The sequence below is a fragment of the Trichosurus vulpecula genome, chromosome 6 (genome assembly GCF_011100635.1).
Source record: "Trichosurus vulpecula isolate mTriVul1 chromosome 6, mTriVul1.pri, whole genome shotgun sequence".
Taxonomy (NCBI): Eukaryota; Metazoa; Chordata; class Mammalia; order Diprotodontia; family Phalangeridae; genus Trichosurus; species Trichosurus vulpecula.
Window position 1 is genome coordinate 31,175,371 of NC_050578.1, and position 8,041 is coordinate 31,183,411.

Here is an 8,041-nt window from a genome sequence, read left to right on the forward strand (position 1 = left end):
TAGCCAAAAACTTCCAGCATCTAAAAAACGTATCTGAGGCCTAGTCACTTTCTCTTCAGGGATGTCTAAAGGTAAAGATTCATAGCAGGGACATGATGCAGTAAGCAGGATGGGGCCCTTTCCCTGAGGTCCTATGGCCCTGAATAATGGCTGTGGGGTTTTTGTCTTATTTCATTTGTCTTTTTCCGTTCTAGGTATAGGTAATGTAGTACCAGATTGGGAGCTAGCACCATAGGGACCTTGGATCCCAGGTATCTAGGCCAGATATTGCAACTAGCCCAGTAGGGAAGCCCTGAGAAGTCAGAGTCCTAGGAAGCAAGCCCAAGGTTAACTTTGGACATGGAACTTGGTGGGACTAATAGTAATTAAGAACTGAGTTAAACTGTGAATCTAAACCTTCCCCCCTCCCAGAGACCCATATACTGGGGGGTGGGGGGTGGGGGTTATCCCCCAGTGATGTGGAAAATCATTAGTATGTTTCTTCTTCTTATGTAAATATTCCTTTTAAAAATCAATTTGACTGTTAAATGGTTTAATGGAACAAGGGTGCTTGGACCAACCCCCCCAAATTGTGGGATGGGGGGATGCCCCCCAAACCACAAGGAACTCTGGGGAGAGGTAAAATGTGACATCAGCTTCTCAGGCAATTGGGTCCACTGTTACATTAGCCTAATACTTGGCACATAACCAATGCTCAATAAATGCTTTTAAAAAATTCATAATAAATTATAGTATTCATACAGCAATTTAAGGTTTTCAAAACACTTTAGGTACATTATCTCATTTGATTCTCTGAACAATTCCATGAAGTAGGTTACAGATGAAGAAACAGAGGCTAAGAGTTTTTCTGAATTCAAGCCTAGTGCTCTATCTATAATGCTGCCTACAGTCCCTAGGTGGTAGACACCACCTAGGCACCATAGGCAGCATCATGGATAGAACACTAATCCTACGGTTTACAGATAGTGTGCAATTCCCTGATACACTTCAACCCCAATCTAACAGAGCTGATCCTTCACTTCCCCAAGGATTAGCAATGGTTGCCAAGATTGGTTTATGTCACTGGTTTGGGACTGAGATCTTCCATCTTCAAATCACAGAAGGGGGAAGGCAGTTCCATAAGGACCTGGGAATCTCCAACATGACTACCTAAGGAATTTTCTAGACTACGACTGGATCAGACTGCTAAGAACTTCCCTTGATCTCTGGGACCACCCTATTCAAGACCCCCAAGCCAGCTTCAGATATTTTGAAACTTCTTTGAGGTTTGGGGTAGCAGGTTTAGGAGATGGTGGTAGGGTTCCATAATGGGCATTCACATTAAATACGAAGGATTCTAAATTTCCCACAGCCTTAGTTATAGTTAATAGTTCAACAAAAATAACAGAATATATAGGAGGATGGCTTAACCCATGAGACCTGTTTGAAATTTATGATTCTAGATTCATGGATACTTTCAGTGGGAAGGGGCCTTAGTAGTGGTCAGGCAGGAGCAATCATTAATTGCCCTCTGGTTGAAGTGCAGTATCTGTATGTGTCCCCGTGTGTGTGTGCGTGTGTGTGTGTGTGTGTGTGTGTGTATGTGTGTGTATGTGGTGGGGAGGGGTTTAGAGGAAGTGAGAAATAAGCCTTGTGGATGCAATACGGCTATTTTATGCTGGTGATTTGTTTTTAGCTTTTCATACAATTGTTTTTTCACGTATGTGCCCCCTGGGGTTGTTAAGACAAAGGTACAGTTTTAAGGCTCTTTAAAATATAAAATAAAAATGATCCTAAACAAATAAAGGAAGTTCATACAAATGACAATATGGAGTGCCTAGGGACAAGAATTCTCAAAATTCTCTTCTGTTGACTAGAAGCTCCATGACACATACTCTCAAAGAAAAGGCAGTGTGGTAAAAAGAAATTGGATTTGGAAGCAGAAAACTCAAGTGTCAGAGGTTGAAAATGGGAAAGGAGGAGCAATGGGGAGCCCCAGGCTGTGGGGGCACACAGATGCCAGATGTTCTTGGCACCTTTCCCTGAGCCATTTAAGAGCAGCAGGAAGTAAGCTCATGACTGGAACTGGTCATCTTGGTGCTTGGGGGCTAGCCTCATGAAGGAGATGAGAAATTGGTGCTGAGTGTTTTGGAGTTCATGAGTCAGTGGGTAGAGGAAGAGAACTGTATTTGTGAGTGGGTGTCAGCTTAGCATGAGAGGATTCAGTAAGTGCTGGGGCAGGGAGGAGGGGAGAGAGGGAGAGAGGAGAGAAAGAGAAGAAAGAGAGAAGGGGAGAGGGAGACAGAGAGAAAGAAGAGAGCAAGGGGGAGGGGGGAAGAGAGAGAAAAAGGAGAAAGAGAAAGAGGAGAGGGGGAGAGAGAAAGGAGGAAGAGGAAGAGGAGAGAAAAGAGGGGAGAGGGGGAGAGAGGAAGGAGGAAGAAAAAAGAGAGATCAAAAGGGGGAAAAGAGGAAAAGGGGAGAGGGGAGCAAAAGAGATGAAAGGGGGAAAAAGAGAAACAGAGAGAGCAAGTAAGAAAAGAGTGAGGGAGAGGGGCAAGAGAAGATAGGAAGAAAGAGGGGAGAGAGAATGAGAGGGGTAGATAGAGAAAGGAGAGAGAGGGAGAAAGAGGAGTGAGAAAGAGGAAGAAAGAGAGAGGAGAGAAGGGGGAGAAGGGAGAGACAGATAGACAAGGGAGAAGGAACTCAGAAATCAAGAGCAGAGGGAGGCATGAATGATCTTAAATGTTAACTTTAAGAATAGGCACTGTTTCAACACTAAATAAATGAGAACACAGGATAATATCTAGCATGTACAGGTCTCTGAAGGAAAGAAGGAAGTTAAAAAGGACCCTTAACAACAAATACAACAAAGAGGAATTTGTTAAACATCTATTGTCTGTATAGCACTGTCTAGGTACTGGGGGAATATTTTTTTTTAAACGAAATGAGATAAATCAGAATACTGGCCTCAGGGAGCTTGCAGCCTAGTGGGGACTGTAAGAAATTGGATTTGGAGTCAGAAACTCAGTGTTAGAGGTTGAGGAAACTGGGAAATGAGAAGGAACTGAAGACCAAGGCTGTGGGGCACACCGTTGCCAGATGTTCCTGACACTTTACCCTGAACCCATTTAAGGGCAGCAGGAAGTAAGCTCAAGACTGGAACTGGTCATCTTGAAGCTCAGGGGTTAGCCACTCACTGTAAGAGTAACAAGAAAGGTCTCTATAACCCAAAACATTACATGGAAAGTCATCAGATAAAGGCCTATTGAGTTCTGAGTGAGAATTTCATTACTGGCCTAGTGCAATCAGGGAAGGCTTCTTGGAGAAGGAAATATCTGAGTTGGAGTTTAAAAGATGGGTAGAAATTTATCCAATAAAGGGGAAGAGACACATGGAATAGTGTTAGCAAATGTATGGCAGCATGAGAGTGTAGTACATATTTGGGTGATGTAATAATCAAGTTTGGGTGAAGAGAGCATGGAGAGCAGTAGGCTGGAGATGTGGGGGTGGTGTCCAATTGCAGAGGGCTTTGAATGCCAGGCAGAAGAGTTTAAACTGTACTTGGCAGGTAATGGGCAACTAGGTAGCATAGTGGATAGGGTGTGGGCCTTGAGTCAGGAAGACTCATCTTCTTGAGTTCAAATCTGGCCTCAGACATTTACTATCTGTGTGACCTTGGGCAAATCACTTAATCCTTTTTGCCTCAGTTTCCTCACCTGTAAAATGAGCTGGAGAAAGACATAGCAAACCACACCACTATCTCTGCCAAGAAAACCCCAAATGGGGTCATGAAGAGTTGGACACAACTGAAATGAATGAAGAACAACAACAACGTGGTAGTAAATACTGAGGCATTAACCCTTTTTTAAACAAAGAGTGGTGCAATTATATACGTAGGAAAGACCATTAATTAGAAAGGCTGGAATGATCATAAGAACAATGACACTGTGTTTGGAAAACACTCTATAGCTAGTTTTATATACGCAGTGCTACTTGGCTATGCCTCCTACAAGGGTCACCAAGGACAACAGGAAGCTGGAAATTGATTCCTGTGGGCTCTGGCAGAAATTTCCCAGCACCCTCCTCTCTAGTTTTGCCCTGACCTTGAGGGACAGCCAATATTTGGGGACAAGAAACAAGATGAGTGGGAGGGGTCAGACTAAAGCTAAGGAAGGTGGCACCATGGACAGCAGATCCCAAGGTAGGATAGAAGATGCAGGAATCAGGTTGAAGGCTAAAATCCCACTGCTGCCTCTACCTGGGCCCTTATGGCCCTTTCCCTCAAGAGAATTAATGAACTCACTTTGAACTTGATATTTCCCTTGGGACTTAGGAGGTTTTTTACCTTTGTGGGTTTTTTTTTAAGTCCATGTTATTTCAGTAGCTGGCAAATATAGTAATGTTGATCAATGGAATTGCTAAACTGTGTGAACAAACAGGAATTCTATAGTGCCTGCTATGTGCCAAGCCCTGTGTTAAGTCCTTTTCCAAATACTTCATTTGATCGTCACCACAACCCTGAGAACAAGAAACCTCTGAGAGGTAGGTGCTATTATTATCCCCATTTCACTGCTGAGAAAATTGAGGCAAATAGAGCTTAAGTGACTTGCCCAGGGTCACACATCTTGTAAGTGACTGAGGCCAAATGTGAACTCAAGTCTTCCTGATTCCAGGCTCAGCGCTCGATCCATTGCACCAGATGTCTCTGCATCTATTGTTTTAATAGAACATGGAAAGAGGGGGAGGAGGGATTGATCCGGAAGACTGGGAAGTGAAGGGAAGAGGAGGAGTAAAGTGGGGGGGAGAAGGAGGAGAGAGGGAGAGAGACAAACAGACAGCAGACGGACAAACAGACCTTCGTAATGATTTCCCAGATCAGAAAGAACATACTACATTTACTCTGCTTCTCTGAGCATCAACACCAGTCAGCAACTAACTGTAGGAGTAGTTGCAAGGTGAGTTAGGTCGAATCCTCATCAAGTGGCAGGTTTTAAAGCAAACCACTTCCCAGGAAAGAGGGGTGCCCAGAGAGAAAATCAATAGTGGAATGAGTCTCAGGGTAGCCAGTCTGAAAATACTGGGGGAGGGGGGAGGGAGGAGGGAGTTAAGTGACTGGAAGTTGACCTGGCTCCTTGTCTGCTTATGGATACAGCAAACAGAAAACCTGGTCTTTGATCACCCACATCAACTCTAGGAGGTAGGTGATTGCAAATGCTAGCATCCCTATTTTACAGATAAGGAAATCAAGGCTCAGAGAAGTGCAATGAATAGAATGGCATTGTGGAAAGACTACTGGAAAACCTGGAGTTTAGTCTCAGCTTCACTGCTAACTAGGTGAGTGACCTTAGGTAGATCATTATATCTCCACTGGGGTGAGTTTTGCACAATGAAAGCCTTGGTATCCATACTAACTATAGAGATGTCTGAATATCCCAAGGTCACTGGCCATGGAATTCCAATGAAACAATTAGAAAAGGCTGTATTTGCCTTAATGAGCTTGTAGGTTCTAGTTCGAACATTTGATGATTTGCCAAAGTCTTTAGCTAGCATGTAACAGAGCAGGGGCTCAGACCCAAGTCACACCACAGGTCCATTCACTACTTCATTAATTCCTTTCCTAGAAATAGGACTGCTCCTGTGATGCCACTGCAGCATCTATCACTGATACATAGCAGAAGAACCCTACTTTGAGAATCTCAGAGCAAAACTGACTATGGGAAAATTGCTAGGATTGTCTGGTTTCTTGGGGGAGTCGGGAAGCCCACTGAAGCTGCTTGGGGCTCATATATTTTTAATCTTATCATTCAGGTATACAGATCAAAGACGAGGGGTAATATTGTGAAATCCTACACAGATTTACAAAATAACTATAAAAGGGCTGAGTGACCATGGGCAGGTCTCTTGTTCACACTGGACCTGAGTTTCTTCATCTATGTAGCTTGGGTTAGATAATAATTTCTGATATTCAAACAGCAATTTGATCTTAACAACATTGAAGTAAGTCCTGCTATTATTCCCATTTTATAGATGAGGCTCAGTTGGTTGGTTGTGGTCCTTCGTTCTCTAAGAGGACTAAAATGACATCTCTATGCTAGAGTCAAGATCCAGGGTGTCTGACTGTGGCTGATCAGACAAATATGAGCTTAGAATGCTCTACCACAGGCGGGGCACAAATAGTCTGTGTGATCATTTGGGGTAGATACTTTAAATTTGTGCATCCTGTGTTTCCTTTGAGCTACTTCAATTCTGCTTTGCTCACAGAACACAGCACCTTTTCTGACATGGGCACGCCATGCTGAGTGGTCCTGTGCCATTGTCTCCCATGTCACACAATTAACTCCAAAGTTCTTAAGAGAGACTTTGAGAGTATCATTGTATCGCTTCTTCTGACCACCATGTAAACACTTGTCCTGTGTGAGTTCTCCATAAAATAGTCTTTTTGGCAAAAGCATGTTTGCATTTGAACAACGTTGCCAGCCCTTCGGAGTTGTGCTCTCTGAAGCAGAGTTTGAATGCCTGGAAGTTTATGTTGGGCCAATTCAGTTCAATAAACATTCATTAAATATCTACTACACGCTAGGCACTGAAGATAGTTCCTGCCCTCAAGGAGCTGATAATCTAATGGAGCAGGAAGACAAAATGCAAAAGGTCACATAGACTGTAAGTGACTGACAGGATTCAAACCCAGATCATCCTGACTCCAACTTCAGGGCCATCTACTACAACACACTGCTCCTTAAATAATCCTTAAATAATCCCTTTCAGCTGCCACCCTCTGTTTCTTAAGAGTTTGAGCACCTATTATGCACAGAGTATTAGGTACTGAAGGAGATATAAATTCTAGGGGACTCACAGTCCCTGCCCTTGAGGTGCTTAATGGTCTTCTGCTGAGATCTTTATCTCAAAGTCTAAGATGGTAAATACTTAAATTGGAGAAAAGCATGGATTCATATCACTAAAGGCAGGCAAATTCAGTGGCTGAGTTGTGGGTTGTATTTTCTTTCTCAACATTTTTTAAAACCAACTGTTTCTCATCCAATAATCATGTTTCTGATCTGTGATCCCTCTTATCCACTTACACTGGGTACAAATGTGAGATAGCTAAGCCATGCAAAATCCTTTCATTTCCTTAAGTCCCAATTGTGATCAATCTTCTCTTCCCGTCAAATCAAAAGAGCATGTGAGGAAAGAAAATATATTGCTCCTTTAAGAAAAACCAGAGTTACTCTCTAAGGAGTATAAAAGCAGATGCTCCCCTCCTTTCTTCCCTCTCCCCCCACCCTGTTTCATCCTTGTTCAGAAATATTCTATTATTTTAACAGCTCAGTCTTTGAGAAATCAGTCAAGAGGCTCCACATATTTGGAAATGGCTCCAAGCTGAAAGCTGCATCAAAGGAAATAAACAGTCCTGCTCTCTACTCTCAGCAAGCTTACAGTTTACATGTCCCTCAAAGAGGCTGGGACTATATTCATGGGCATGATGATAAATGTTAACAACCAGCTCCCTTGGGGGGGAATGTATATATAACATATGTTTATGTTTAATCTGCATTAATGTTTTCTCCATCAACTTTCTTAAGTCTAGACAATCAACAAAGCACTTAACAACAACAAAAAATATAAATGCTTACATTGAAAATCTTACAATCTGCTCAGGGTTGAGCTGGCTCCAGTACACCCCTGTTTTCTTATTTTGTATTTTTTTTTGGGCTTTTGCTCAGTCATTTCAGTCTTGTTTGACTTTTCACGATCCTATTTGGGGTTTTCTTGGCAAAGATACTGGAGTGATTCGCCATTCCCTTCTCCAGCTCATTTTACAGAGGTAAACAGGGCGAAGTGACTGGCCCAGGTTCACACAGATAGTAAATGTCTGAGGCTGGATTTGAACTCAGGAAGATGAATCTTTCTGACTTCAGGCCCCACACTCTATCCACTGTGCCACCTAGAGACTAAACTTGTTATTCATTAGTACAGGGAGTTCGCTAGTGGGGAAACTCTCCCTACCAAAGCAGATTGGCACCTCCTCTGCAGTTTATAATCTTAGCTGTCTGGGGCATTAAGC

The 8,041-nt window shown here is 42.9% G+C and overlaps 1 long non-coding RNA gene across 1 annotated transcript; it reads left to right on the plus strand.

The window, feature by feature from the left end:
• Positions 1-4,393: 4,393 nt before the first annotated feature.
• On the plus strand, positions 4,394-7,447 carry LOC118854452. Its single transcript, XR_005010719.1, has 3 exons — positions 4,394-4,521; positions 5,214-5,313; positions 7,302-7,447. It is a non-coding gene; the product is annotated as an uncharacterized LOC118854452 (long non-coding RNA).
• The last annotated feature ends 594 nt before the right edge of the window (positions 7,448-8,041 follow it).